At 36.1% G+C, this 16,344-nt stretch overlaps 1 protein-coding gene across 3 annotated transcripts in view; it reads left to right on the forward strand.

Annotated features, from left to right (window-relative positions):
• LOC108734668 (autophagy-related protein 16-1-like) overlaps window positions 1-16,344 on the forward strand; it is a 366,227-nt gene that overhangs the window by 150,652 nt on the left and 199,231 nt on the right. The gene's annotated exons all lie outside the window — the stretch shown is intronic.

The following is a 16,344-nucleotide window of genomic DNA, read 5'->3' on the forward strand; positions in this document are numbered from 1 at the left end:
TCTCTTTTACTTGGAAATAATTTTAGACAAGAAACCTTCGAGCGTCCTCAATTATGCTGCTGCTCAAAATGTCGAAGGGATAAAACTGACCATAAGAAGGAATGACTTATTCGAAAATAATCTTCAGACAAGTCGCGGTCTAAAATTGTTTTAGGATTACATTCAATATCGAAAAGTTATTTTTCACAAGTCAATAAGTTTATAAGTAGAATAATGCCCAGATTATAATTATTCATTTGCAAATCACGTTTTGTGTAAACATAAGAAAACTTAAACAAACCCAGATCAGTCATCGAATATTTATATTTTATGTGTTTATTTACATTTACTTACTTCTGACTTGGTAAGAAGCCTGGCAACTTTTTTTCATGACACAAATAGTATTTTCAAAACTAAAAATATATGATATGACGTAAAAGGTAGGTCCATCATCAAACGTTCCTGTAGTGTCTGACGTGTAGACAGTGACGCGATAAACTTTTTGAATGTTTTCGATTTTAATGCATACAGAAACATTATTCAATTTGATATCAGTAATTATATACTAGGGTCAATTGAAAAGTCCCCGGCCTGACACATAGATGGCGGCACCAGAACTAAATCCATATGATTTTCAGTTAGTCCTAACCTTCAAAAGACGCGTCTATAAATTTGACGGCTGTCGGATCATTAGTTTGTGAATTATAGCATTTTTAGTGAAGCAACTTTTGTTATTGTGAAAAAAATGGATAAAAAGGAATTTCGCGTGTTGATAAAATATTGCTTTTTGAAGGGAAAAAATACAGTTGAAGCAAAAACTTGGCTTGATAACGAATTTCCGGACACTGCCCCAGGAAAATCAACCATCAAGGATTGGTATGCTAAGTTTAGACGTGGTGAAATGAGCACCGAAGACGGTGAACGCAGTGGACGCCCAAAAGAGGCTGTTACGGACGAAAACATTAAAAAAATCCACAAAATGATTTTGAATGACCGTAAATTGAAATTGAATGAAATAGCAGACACTCTACAGATATCAACGGAACGTATACATCACATCATTCACGAATATTTGGGTATGAGAAAGCTCTGTGCAAAGTGGGTGCCGCGCGAGCTCACTTTTGACCAAAAACAACGACGAGTTGATGATTCAGAGCAGTGTTTGAAGATGATCACGCGTAATAAACCCGAGTTTTTGCGTCGATATGTGACAATGGATGAAACATGGCTCCATCATTTCACTCCGAAGTCCAATCGACAGTCATCGGAGTGGACTGCACACGATGAACCCGCTCCAAAGCGTGCAAAAACGCAACAGTCGGCTGGCAAGGTTATGGCGTCTGTATTTTGGGATGCGCGTGGAATAATTTTCATTGACTACCTTGAAAAAGGAAGGACCATCAACAGCGACTATTACATAGCGTTATTGGACCGTTTGAAGGACGAAATCGCCGAGAAACGACCGCATTTGCAGAAAAAGAAAGTCCTGCTTCACCAAGACAATGCACCGTCTCACAAGTCAGTGAAAACGATGGCAAAAATTCATGAATTGGGCTTCGAATTGCTTCCGCATCCACCGTATTCTCCAGATCTGGCCCCCAGCGACTACTTCCTGTTCTCAGATCTCAAAAGAATGCTCGTTGGGAAAAAATTTTCGTCGAATGAAGAGGTGATCGCCGAAACTGAGGCCTATTTTGAAGCAAAGGACAAATCGTACTACAAAAATGGTATCGAAAAGTTGGAGGATCGCTATAATCAGTGTATCACCCTTGAAGGGAATTATGTTGAATAAAAAAAACGAATTTTGCAAAAAAAAATGTGTTTTACTATTTTAGGCCGGGGACTTTTCAATTGACCTGTTACATGATGTCTTGCGAAATGCCCTGCCTGTCTTTGCTCTGTTTCTATTTCTACTGTGTTTCTAACTAACCCCTCACATCCCATACAATCTCATTCTTCTTATTAAATTCCATAGCGTCCAACTAATTCATCGTCCACATTTAAAACGCTTCTGACCTTTTCTTTTCACGCCCCTATCGTCCACCCATTCGGAGCCATGCTCTAATCATACATTTTGTTATCCTGAGTTATCTAACTTCCTTAGATACCCAAAATCGGCGAATTTTAGCTTTTTCCTACTTTTATCTCCCTGAAGACCCAATATTTTTGATTCACTTTAACTGTTTTAAATTATCTTTTGTCAATACCACTTCCATTTGATTGAAGTTGTATTTCATACTCCTTTCTAAATACTAATACTGCAAAACAAAACTATCAAGTGCATAGGTATACGTATTAACTTTTATTTCCTCAACATATTAATACATTCGATTATTTATTGCATCTATTAATTGGACCAGTCTAAAGATACTTAGTAAATGTTTTTGTATCAAGCTGCTAATTACTCGCGGTAGAGATTCGTATAACTAACTAACTGCAGTCTTTCATCATTGGCGATACCAGTTTGATTCATTTACGACTTGATGAAGGCCTCCGAGACATACAAACTGAAACATGTAAGCGGTTACTTTTAACAAAAAGAAAAAAGGCAACGGCGTAAGAATTTCTTCATTTGACGTAAATTAACATGTTCATAGTCGTAATAGTTTCCCTCATCCAGGCGACCAGTTAATTTGAAATCGTTTAATGATCTGGACGTCTTAATGTCGCTAAACTGAAACGGAGTAAAATTCTTTCAACTAGTATGAGTGTAGCTATAAAATTCCGCAAAAGGCGTTATGGATTTCGTTAAAACTACTAATGAATTTTAATACAATTTCCTGGTCGAACAAAACTTCCAGGATTGTACGAACCTTTTTGATGAAATTATTGAAAATACATAGGCATTGAATGGGGCTGGTTTAAAAAAAATATCTTAAGATTGAAGAGTCCAATGTGATCACTTTTTCTTCCTTAGTAGGTATGTCTTCGTTTGTGCAGTTTATTAATTAACCCATGTTTCCTTGCGTGTAGTAAAGTTCATCGAGAACAAGCTGACAATAATTCTGTCAGTTGTGTCATATTCTTCTTTGGACGTCTCAGGTTTCACATACGAGGTATCGGTAATATAGAGACACAAGCACGCTCCCGCACCGTCTCGACCATTTATGAATGGAACGCAATTAATTAATCAAGAAATTTATGAAATGCAGTAGTAGTATATTTACGGATATGTTACAAATTTATGTGAGACTAAAGATAAATTGTAGAGACGTTCTTAGAATCACATACATGAATGTTAAAATGTTGCAAAATACTGAATGTAGCTTGGTCCTTCGAGCCGGATTTTATTGGAATTTATGGTCAATTTATCGAAACTTTCAGATATTGATCACAATTTTGAACGTGCTGATTAACTTATTAAATAACATGTACTCATGGCAACAAATTGTTGAAGGTTCTAATCGTCTTTAAGAAATGGGTTGTAAATTTAGTTTTACCGCCCTCTGCTCTAAAGACAAAATTATAATGATCTTTCAGCCGTATTTATATAACTTTACGTGCACATGATCGTGAATTAGAATGAATTTATGATCGGTGTTTCTTCTACGGGTGCAAGAAAAATGGAAGTTCTATATAGATATGGCGAGTAAAAGAACCGACCATGTAAAACGTTATAACAAGCCCTTCAACAAGGAAGTAGCAAAAGTTTTGCGTGATATTGACTATAACTGTAGGCAGTATCGTAGAAGCCTGGAATTTGGAAATGGCCTCCTTTAGTCACTCACAAAGAAGCTATTAATGATTTAACTATTAAACTTCTTTTATTACTGTTGTTGTTTATTTTATGAGAATTATTAATTATTATGTCTACCAGGGTACCTATAGCAGTTTTATTTTGCCTTAAATGACAAAAAACACTTCACAACATGCAATTGTGTGTTAGTCCGAGTAACAGCCGTCGTCCATTGTAAGAACCAATAATTGTAGGGGAGTAAAACCCTGCCTATCGCGTCATAATCGTCATCGGTTCTAAATATATGTATGGTCCATTGTTCACTAGCCACATCTGTATAGGCATGAGTCTACTGGTTACCGTGGCTAATGGTTTCAATGCAAATTGCACTCATTTAAAAAGAAATAATTAAGCGCTTGGATACGATTTGTAATAATATCTTGCACTCTTATTTCACTTACATACACATAAGTATACTTATAAGCACCACGTTTTCTTATTTGGTTCGTTTGTTTTATTTTAAACGGTGCTTTCCACTTGTCTTGCTTGTAATCTTTAAACGCTCCTTACTTTAAACTTGCATGCATTTGTTTCAATTACCTCTTGGTTCGTCTTTCTTTTTTCGTTTTTTTTCTCACCCACAGACGATGCAAATAAATAATCCATTTAAATTAATGAATACCTTTCGCTTACAATTAGTATGCAGTCGTAAGTAAATGAACTACAACAATCGAATTAATATAATTCAACTCATAATAACAAAATAAGGATGATGACAGTAAATAGAGATTGGAGAAAAATACATTTAATCGAGGGTTACTTTCGTGATGAGTAATAAAAATGTATGAGTTGTTAAATGGGCAACAAAAACTAACTCAAAACTTCTTGAATATATGCTTTGATTAAACCCTATTAAGAAGTAGGATATAGAAGTTAATTAAAAATCGATAATCCGCAGTAATAAATTTGTGGGAAGCTATTATATTTTCCTGTTGTAGTATTAAATCGAAGATGAGATAAATGTTCCTCAAATCTAACGTTAATTTCCGTACGGTTTTGGCCTATGTACTCTGTTACTAAATTGTAATTTTTACACTTAGTTTTGCTTGACACTTCATTGGACTTTTATTTTATATTTTTGATTGATTACGTGTTCAAAAAAAAAAAAAAATAGTATTAGGCCAAAAACAAACGTTTTTTTTTTAATCTAGAGAAGGTTAATAGTCTGTGCATTTGCCTATAAATAGATGTGAGCATTGAGCCATCTGATGCTTTTCAGTTTTTATGTTGTTACTTGAACGTCGTGTTTACTAGATGAATCTTAAGACGTTATTGATGTGAAATTAATATTTATGAACCCTTTAATTGCACACTCGCATAGTTATTATGAATATTAATTACGTTAATGACGGCATCCAATTTGCCGTTAGCTGTTAAAAATAGAACGGTAAATGCTCCAATTTTTGATAGAATAAGCAAGAAAGATAGCTCGTTATGAAGAAAGCTGAGCTTGGCGAGTATAGTTGTATAAAATAATTTAAATCTTTTTTTACAATTAAATTGATAAAATTATTTTAATTATACATGCACTGTAACCGTTATTAGTAGTAGAGTAGGCATTTAGTGGTGGTAATCACTACGATACTTCCAATAATTATATCAGTTTGTTTTTAGGTATGCCTGTGGTGTGCTCATGAGAACTAACATGTCTGAAATCACTGCCTAAGTCGGCTAGTTACAATAAATTACTATTCTTTTTTAATTCGGTTTACGTACTTATTAGGTACATACGAGGGTGGATTGATAAGTTTCCGGCCTAACCAAGAGATGACGCCACTAGGCCTACCTTGAGGTGACATTCTATAGTACCATCCTTGGATAGCTTGTAGCTATAGTTTCAGCACGATCTCCTTGCTAGTGTAGGTTTGACAGCACGCTGAACAAGACGCCTCTGTGGTTTTCGTAAAAATGGAAAAGCAGGAAAATCGTGCTGTCATCAAATACTTTTATTTGAAGGGGTTAACGCCGAAGGAAATTAAAAAAGAGATGGACTCAACACTGGGGACATCCTCCCCGTCATATTCAACCGTTAAGCAGTGGGTTTCCGAGTTTAAAAAGGGTCGTGTGAGCACCTCTGATGGGCCTCGCTCAGGACGCCCCGTTGAGGTCACAACTCCAGATATGATCGAAAAAATTCATCAAATAGTGCTGGGAGACCGCAGATTGAAAGTGCGTGAGATAGCTGAGACCTGTAAGATGTCATATGAACGTGTGCAACATATTTTGCACCAACATTTGCATATGGAAAAGCTCTGTGCAAGATGGGTGCCGCGTTTGCTAACAGTCGACCAAAAATTGATTCGAAAAAACATTTCTACCGCAAATTTGTCATTGTATAAGCGTAATCCAAGCGAATTTTTGCGTCGATTCGTAACCGTTGACGAAACGTGGGTCCACCACTACACTCCTGAAACCAAAGAACAGTCTAAACAGTGGATTGGACCAGGGGAACCAACTCCAAAGAAGGCAAAAACAATTTTTTCGGCGAACAAGGTTATGGCTACTGTTTTTTGGGATGCAAGAGGTATTATATACATTGATTACCTTGCAAAGGGTAATACTATCACTGGTCAATACTACGCAGACTTATTGCAACGTTTGAGCCACGAGGTGAAAATTAAACGACCTCATCTGGCGAAGAAAAAAATCTTGTTTCATCACGATAACGCACCAGCGCACACGTCAATCGTTGCGACGGCTAAAATCAACGATCTAAAGTTTGAATTGATGCCGCACCCTCCTTACTCTCCAGACCTAGCCCCGAGTGACTATTTTCTGTTCCCTAATCTCAAAAAATGGCTTGGCGGTAAGAGATTTGCGGACAATGAAGAAGTAATCGAAGCTGTAAATGGTTATTTTGAGGAGCTTGACGAATCAGTCTATAGAGATGGCATTAATAGACTGGAACACCGCTATGAGAAATGTATCAGCCTTGGAGGAGATTATGTTGAGAAATAAAAAAAAAAAATTTTTAAAAACCTTGTTTTTCTTGGTCAGGCCGGAAACTTATCAATCCACCCTCGTAGATAATTGATTGAGTTTAACAAGTAGATGTCATACTTCAATTTTTGGAGTGATAATGGCCGAACTTGTCAGCTGATTCTTAACTGTCAATAATATCATAGGTAGTTCTTAAAAAAAAATGAATTCTGAGTTTAAAAAAGCTCAGAATCTGTAGCAAATACAGGGTGTCTCGTGGCAGAATTTTAAAATTGAATATTTAAAAAAACGTTTGAATTGAGCACGGACGGAGGGTGCTGTTAGATTCATCTCTCATTCTGGTTGCAATGTCGAGTTGGTGGGGCGCCCGTTACAGCTTGGGAGCAGTTTTGTTCCCACTATAACATCAAAGGTTTACGAAATGGACCAAACGAAAATTTGGTTCGTAAATGGGAACAGTAGTTTCGAGCTACAACTTCCGTCATAAATCAACCAAGTCCGGGATCGAACAGAACTGAAGACACAATAAATGAAATTGCAGCTAGCGTTCATCGCAATTTTCGACTATCAATACGCGAGATAGGTTGGTAGGACACCTTCTCAGGCATGAAGGTCTAGTCAGAGACATATTAGAGGCAGAAACAGGAGTTAGGAGGGGTAGAGGTAGACCTAGATTAGATTACTCTTCAAAAATAGTTAAGGATGTGGGCTGTTCTAGTTTTAGGGAAATGCGAAGTTTAGCTCAGGATAGGAGAGAGTGGAGGTACGTGTCCAACCAGTCTTAGGACTGATGACCTTATGATGATGATGAATACGCAAAAGAGTAGTGAATTTAAATGTCACTAAATCTACTCTAGATCCAACATTAAAGCGCGATCTGAATCTCCATCCCTATAAAATCTAGAAAGTACAGACAATAACGGAAAATGACTACAATTTAAGAAAACGTTTTTTGCAGACAGTCATTGAGAGATTTCGCACTTTGAATAGTGTGTTTTGGAGTGATGAAGTTCATTTTCATTTAAATGGATATGTGAATAAAGAGAATTGTCGCTTCTGGTCATTTATCAGTCCCAGGCAAAAACATCAAACGCCACTGCAAAGCCCAAAAATTAAATAATTGGGCCGAATTTTTTTTGCAAATTCGAGAGGTTAATTGTGTTGATTATCAGCATGATATCCAGTTATTAGGACGAATCCACTTCACACATTGCAAGACCCACTATGTATCAACTTCGTGAGCTACTTCCTCAAAACACGATCTCCCGTTTTGGTAATATCACATAGCCCTTAGGACAACACGAAATACGAAAGCAGTATACGTGGATGGGAGTGAGAAATTCGAAATTGTTTGAAGATGTTTTACCAAAATAGATTTACTAACTGACAACGGAACTTTCGAGAAACTTGTAATTTTGTACCTATAATATTACGAAATTTGCGGAAAATTCTAAAAATGCTTGAGAAAGTACTTTCTAAAATGTTAGCAAATATTCACGAAACATCCGCAACGTGATCTACTTTTAGTATAGTCATGAATAAAGCGCAGAAAAGGAAATAAAGAAGAGACGATTGATTAATAAATAACAGAGTGAACTGTGCCAAAAAAAAGTCGGTGCAACTAACTAGGCTCACGTTGTATATAAATACCGAAACGGTTATATTATAATCGGTTCTAGATGAGTATGTTAATTGCGAGTATTAGGTAGGTACATTCCAAATAACTGGAAAATAACAGTTGGGTTATGTCCCACGCGCTCTGAATATTTATGTGAGAAATGTTTTTGTTCCCTGCTAATGAATGCGCGCATTCATAATTGCACTAAAACTATAATAATACCTCGACATTTATATACCCACGCATTTTGCACATGACTACGCAAATTTTCGGAGATGATTAAATTAATATGTGATTCATTCAACCCTCGGAACTGTCTGACCCCCAAAGCATTTCTAATTTTCAACGGTTCGGTTACGTCTTTTGCAGTCCGTATCAATAGTCAACAAATTCGCATGACTTAAGCTTTAGTATCTTTCACTTTTTTCTATTTGGGAACATTATTTTTATTATATAATGAAGAAGTTACTTATTAAAATGTTTCTTATACCTTAGGTAGATACTCAAAATGTGATCTAAATTTGTAAAGTAAAAGTTTAATTAATAATAAGCAGTTCTTAGGCTGTATTGTATGATCTTTATGTTTCTTCGTTCTTATTTATAATCGGGGTACATTAGATTTAGAAATTAAGAGGTAATGGAAAGAATAGGAGAACAGAGGACTCTATGGAAGTCAATAAAAATAGGCGAGATAGGTTGGTAGGACACCTCCTCAGGCATGAAGGTCTAGCCAGAGGCAGAAACAGGAGTTAGGAGGGGTAGAGGTAGACCTAGATTAGATTACTGTTCGCAAATAGTTAAGGATGTGGGTTGTTCTAGTTTTAGGGAAATGCGAAGTTTAGCTTAGGATAGGAAAGAGTGGAGGTACGTGTCCAACCAGTCTTAGGACTGACGACCTTATGATGATGATGATGACATTAGTTTTATTGCTTATTACCTATAAGTAAGTAACACAAAAATACTGGTATGGAAGGGAAGAAAAAGGTAGAAGGAGAGCGAATATAAAGATAAGAGACGGAAAACTAGAAGAAGTGTTTTTTCGGTATCGAGGAAGTCAGATAACTCAGGATGGAAGGGACAGTAAAGGTTAAGTTACAGGAAGGTCGAGTTGCCAATGTAGTGTTACGGGCGAATGATAAGGATACCGTTGATAGAGAAGATTAGAAGTGAATTAGAATTTTAGTTTTAGGGAATGCGAAAATTAGCTCGATCCAACTGGTCTTAGGACTGACGACCTTATGCTGATGACATCTATATATTTTAGTGGGTAGTTATCAAAAATGTTTTTTAAACCGTAGGTACTATTTTCGAAAGGCGCCCATAAAAACTTCCAGGACCTTTTTGCATACACCTAATACCTAAAAATACCTAATAATTTGTTTTGTTTAATAAAAATATGTTTTTTGACACATTTTCCTGATCTTTCTACAAAAAAAATGAATGATTATTTTACACTATGTTCATTAGAAATTGCGATTTACTATTAATATTCTTATTATTGAATGCGACCGTTAGTTGAAACATATGTCAGTTCTTTTCAATAAAAATTTGCGAAACCTAATCCGAATGTTTTCTTTTCATAATTTTATGTAGTTTTAAAGCCCGTTAAGTAGGTGTAATACCATATGCAAAATATGCCATTTATGCAATTTTACATGTCGCATATCGCGTTTTTTTTGCCGTCGGAATTTTATGAAATGTTATAATTTTATGTCAATGTGGAGTCTTGTAACCTCGATAGCACTTAAAGTACCTACAAATGCGACATTATACGATAGTGATAGGTCTGCGTCTGCCACCTGGCGTGACGATTTCTAAAACTCAGGCAATTTTTACTGGTCATTTACATCATAAACATAAAATTATGTATAAATGACATTAATCGTCACTTCAACTAATGTAAAGTGTCACGAAGGTATTGTGTTTTTTTCCAGGAAATAGTTTCGTACCTCAAAAGGGAAAAACGAATCCTTAAGTATCAGTTAGTTGACCATTCGTCTGTCTGTCTGTCAAGACTATTTGTCAGGAACGCGTGGATGTATCAATAAGTTGAAATTAGTATCACTTTTGGATTCAATAAAAAGCATTGACAAATTAACGATAAATTGTAGTGCACATTAAAAATCTATTATGACTTTTACTGATCCAGGGATTGTCCTTGCAACAAAGGTCTGTCTTGTGAGACCTCCTAATCGTATGTGTCATATTATACGTGTGTGAATCTTCTCCTTAAATGCTCGAACTGATAAATGATTATTATTCGATCGTCATCACGTCTACGTATAGTAATAATGTCGAATAGAAAATTTACATGGCGTTTAAATCAATTATTAATTGAACATTTCACCTCGCTGCGTTTTGCTTTTTTTTCACCAGAACTTTATAGAAAAAGCCCTCTAGCCAGTCTCTATAAATATTATGCAAGGGAGAGCCTATATTTAATAAACGAATTTACATTTCCAGTCATGTTCCTAGATCAGTACTTACATGCGTATTATACATATTTATGTTTGTAACTACTTTAGTACGTACATACACGCATAGAAGTACAAACGTGTAATTACGTGTGTGCACATGTAGATGTATCTGCAAGTACAAAGTTATTTTTATAACATCACGTCGTACCCACTAGTGCACAATGTTCAAGTTGCGTTTGGTACAACAACGTTGCCAGATGAATTATTTTTTAAATCCACAAATTGCTTTATATTTGTTGGATTCTCGTATGTCGAAAAAAAAAATAAAAAAGAATCGATTGGCGCATTTTTCATATTTTTGTTATTTAAAATGTTTGTCTTGCAGATATAGAAGACGTGTTAAGTTTAGGGAGAGGGTAGGAGTTGTAGGAGAGTTCAACGGTATAACAGCAGGTTCTTTTGGATTAGGCAATAGAAATGATAGGGGAGATAGACTGATAGAATTTTGCGATAAACATAATTTAACCGTCGCGAATACTTTATTTAACCATCACGTTAGGAGGCGCTATACGAAGTTGCCAGGTGATTTAGGGAGATATCAGTTAGATTATATACGTACTTGTTAGGCAAAGATTTAAAAACCAAGTGCAGGACTGTAGGAGTTATCCAGGAGCAGATACAGATAGCGATCATAACTTAGTAGTTATGAAGACCAATCTTAAATTAAAAATTTTGTTAAAGAGGGAAGGTAGGAGACGCCTTGACTTAGAAAAGCTACAGATAATACTTACTAAAGGAGGCGGAAATACAAAAACAGACGAAAAAGGGCAAAATATATATAAGGCGATAAAGTGGGAAATAATTAGGACGTGTAGAGCAGCTATGAAACCATGGATTGATAGGAGGTGTAAATAGAAATTAGAAGTAGAAAATACCACAAATGGCGTGGTGAGCGCCATCTGTAGTACGATACTACATTTTAGGATTACGTATGTTCCAACAAGGTCCATTAAAAAATATGGATATCTACTTGCTGAAACGAATCCCGGCGTGATACGCATAATAGAGGTTATTCTAGCTTTACAGGTAACAATAGAGAAAACGATAGAAAAAGGAAAGAGTGCGTACATAGAATTTGTAGATTTAGAAAAAGCTTTTGACAATGTTAAATGAGACAAGATGTTAAATATACTTAAAAATGTAGGGATGAGTTACAAAGATAGACGAGTGATACTTAGTTTGTATAAAGGGTCACAGACAGTTATAGGTCCGGGGCTGCAACGTAGAGAAGTAAATATTAGGAAGGAGGTCAGACAGGGATGCACACTGTCACCGCTTCTTTTTAATCTATACCTCGAAGACGCGATCAACAGTACAACTCTAGGGATACAGGGGCAAAAGATGAGTTTGCTTAGATTTGTAGATGATATAAATTAAGTAAAAATTTTCATTTCGCTAAACTGTCGTCTCTAAATTCTCTAGGTTTAGTGAAATTTCCCGAGATCTGACAACAGTGTGACTCATGGCGAAACGGTTATAAAACGCCAAGTGAGAGTTCATTCATCCCACGTCCTTCGCTTCGCGTATACGACCTTGCCGTACGTTCATTCCTTTGCACCACGTCCCCTTAATCCACTTGCAACCAAACGATTGCTGCACTACTGCTGCTGTTGTTGATCCTTCTCGTTCCACATTGCGGATGTCCGCCGTTTAATAATAGTGGAAGACCAATAAGTAATTTTAGTACTTACCAAATAGAATGCTCGACAGAAATACTGAGCAACTTGAACTTTCCATCAGAATACCAGCAACCAAATTAATAAATAACCACAAGCAGCGTAGTAAACGCCCTCTGAAGACATTTGCTACTGATTGTGCTGATCATCAACATCAACCAACGTTCGAAATCGTGATTCACGACTGACACTTATTTTAGATAGTTATGCGTATCTCATCATAGTAGTATTCTAATAGTAAAACAAAAGGATTTGGGTGGTTCATTCCCACTAGCTGCTAATGCTGGTGGGTATGCAGTTCTTTTGGACAGGGTGGTTGAGTTGATAACGATGAGGCGGACGAAATGAGGACAGAAGAGAGTAAGAGATTATCTGTGGAATATTGCTGTCTCTACATTTGTCTAAGTGATCCAAGAAAACCACAGAAAGACTAGGGCACAGAGAATCGGTTCGAGCCGGTGTCCCACTCCTGAATATTAAGCAATGGTCTATAGTCTAAACCTCTAGACTCTAGACCATGTCGCTCGGTCTCTAAGTGTCTTTAATAATTATCCTTATGGAGTATCTGCAATCTTAGTCACTGTGTATTCAATGTCGCCCACGTAATGCACCCCCATAGATATTTGAATTTGGTTCCAATGTACGGGATGATCTTTGGTCGATTTGATTATTTAGCTTTACTGGTAATTGAGAGGGTAATTCTTTTAGGTTACGCAAGAAGCTCTAGCAAAATTGGTATAACCAGGTTGTGGGAATATCCCAAAAGTTTTCAGGTATCCTCATCATATTGATATGTTGGATTTCCTTTTCTGGAATTAGAAAATAATGAACTAATTATCCATCTATGTGTATTACAAGTTCAGTAATTTAGTGTTGTAGATGTATAGACAATCTAAAATATTTTTATTATTTTTATTTATGATGTTCGATAACTAAGCGATACGAAGATCCATAACTAAGTATCGTTTTCAGAAAATCTTTTATTAAATCATTGATATAGAGAGCAGAATGTACTCGGCCTATCAATAGGATGAATTCTGCCAAAACAAGATCAAAAGTTGGATATTTACGACATGAAGTCCTAATTATTGCAATTTTATGATAACAATTGAACCTAATGCAATAATCAAGTGTTGTAAGGACAGTTATTGTAAATAGGTCACGAATGTATGGGGAAAACAAGGGAAGGACGCTAGTCTTGGGACAATCTATTGTTATTAATTACAATCCATGAAATGTCCTAGTAATTTACGGCACTATGTCGTTTCTTTTATTGTATCAACCGTAAAATTGGGTAAAAGGCAGTAAATTATTACGTTTTTTCCTATCCGTTTCATTAAAGAAATTTATGAACGAACGCCACTGCTATGAGTGTCTTTTTTCTTTATATAAGTGAAGTAAATTGCTCATTGTTATTCCAGTGGTGCCACACAATCTCAACGAAAACTCCTGACTTGAATAACCCCATTCAACATTCGTAAATTTATCCCAGAGTAGGCAATTTAAGAAAAGATTTTTTTTTTAGTGGAATGCCCATGATTTTTGTTACTTAATGATCATCGTCCAACTAGTCTGATTGTCTGTATTATTGACAGAGATTATTCATATGAGTACGTTAGGAACAACGAAATATAAATAGTTAGAAAAGAGATATGTCGTGGGTATTCTTATGTTTTCGATTAGAGTGAACATTTGACGGATAGGCGATGCGCGCGCAGCTTCCGTTGCATGCTAGTCGTGATTCTGTCTCAATAAGCAAAATAAAATCAAACTCATGATCAGCTATTTTACGCAAGATTATACATTCAATTTCTCGTTTTCCTTTTTTGGTAAATTAGTATTCTGTATCATCTAGTCGACTGTGCTTATATGTTATACAATGGCGTATTACACGTGTCGAAGCACACCTATGACGGGATCGATTGCCGTGTCGGATTCATTTATTTAAGCAATTAGTGCCAACTGCGACGTGCGTAATTACGTATAATTATCCTTAGCAAAAAAAAAAAACGATGTTAAGTATATAATTTACATTGGATGCGCGCTAGTCGGCAGCCTATTTATCATTCGCGTCAAAGACGGCAGGGTGCTCGATAATTTATAAAAACAACTCCGATAGTTTAATGTATCATATCAAACAACAGATTCATTTTTTTACATAAAGCTACACATACACGTACACTGCGATTTAGATATCGTCTTAGCAGGGTTTTTCTTGAAAAATAAATAAATAATTAAATATGTAACTAATTTAATTAACTAAATTGTATTATCTGAGTAGTTAAATATAAAAAAAATATTCATGTTATTTACCAAAAAAATTGAACAAGACACAATTAAGCACTGTTAATGTATTAGGCTGGTTTAAATCATATTTAGAGATGATGGAATCGGATTCTTACCTATGAATGTTGAATCTGGTGTTCCACAGGGATCAAAATGTGGTTCCCTTCTTTTTGCAATGACTATTAATGATGTAGTAATCGTTGTAAAAGATTTTATTTTATGGCGATTATATCAAATTGTTTAAAGCAGTTAAAGATAAGAAAGATGTACATGATTTGCAGAAAGATTTTGACTCTATTGGTCGTTGGTTTTGGTCGAACGCATTCGAGCTAATGTTGATAAATGGTCCTGCATTTCAATTAAATTTAAGAAGAATAGTATATGTGTACGCCTTGAGTAGGTGAAGGACTTGGGGATAATTTTTGATGTTGATCTGTCATTTAGGAGTCATGTTGATTATGTTGTTGGTAAAAGTAAAACTTGATTTTGTACTTATGGTAATGGCTTTTGGTGGTAAAATCATGACTGAGCGTGGGCATTTGTAGTTATATTCTGCAATTATCAATTATTTTGTTGTTGCATGAGAGTACTTTCGATCCAAAAATCTAAAAATTTATTCAATTGTTGGACACTGATCTTTCGGCAAACGTTTGTTTTTATGACGGATAAGGCATAAAGTCCATAATCCTTCCGAATAAAAAGAAGTACCTACATCATATTATATGTATGTAGAAGTACCTATAAAGTGAACCAGCTTCGTGGGTAAAACAAGGCCGCACCGGAATCGACGAGATTGATGGTTCGATAAAAAATAATTACCGTAATCGTCTCGGAATTACTTCCCTGAGAGTCCGAATTTTGGCCGACGGGAACTAAACACGCGGCAGGCGGATGAGTCGACCTTCTCTTACTTGCTTCACGATCATCGTAATCGTTTTTTAATGTTGTAGGAACGGAGTCGGTGGGGCCAACGACGTGGATTTATGAAAGCAATAAAAACCACGCCACTAGTGTTTTATCGTGGTTATTCGTGCAAACGAATTCGTACGTCTGTACGTAAATATCAACTAAATGCGAATAACTAATTGATTATTAAAACACGCAAGGAGGGCGGGCTTGTAATAACGATGATTATTAGCAACTTTGGATTAGAGATGGGCTGGGTACTCGGGTACCTAGCGCGGTTTGCATCCGGCGCCCGCTACGGATCCGGCACCCTTTTTATTAACCGTCCGGGTACCGGATAATGGCGTTGTAAGTATAACAAAAATCTAATAAAGATTGGTAATTAACATTGTATTGGGATAGGTCGTTCGTCCTAATTTGTATTATTGTAACAACGTCATCATCATCATCATCATAAGGTCGTCAGTCCTAAGACTGGTTGGAGACGCACCTCCACTCTTTCCTATGCTGAGCTAAACTTCGCATTTCCCTAAAACTAGAACAACTCATATCCTTAACTATTTGCGAACAGTAATCTACCTAATCTAGGTCTACCTCTACCCCTTCTACCTTCCATTTCTGCCTCTAATATGTCTCTGACTAGACCTTCATGCCTGAGAAGGTGTCCTACCAACCTATCTCGCCTATTTTTTATTGACTTCCATAGAGTTCTCTGTTCTCCTATTC

This window comes from Agrilus planipennis, unplaced genomic scaffold, assembly GCF_000699045.2.
Source record: "Agrilus planipennis isolate EAB-ADULT unplaced genomic scaffold, Apla_2.0 scaffold52, whole genome shotgun sequence".
NCBI lineage: Eukaryota > Metazoa > Arthropoda > Insecta > Coleoptera > Buprestidae > Agrilus > Agrilus planipennis.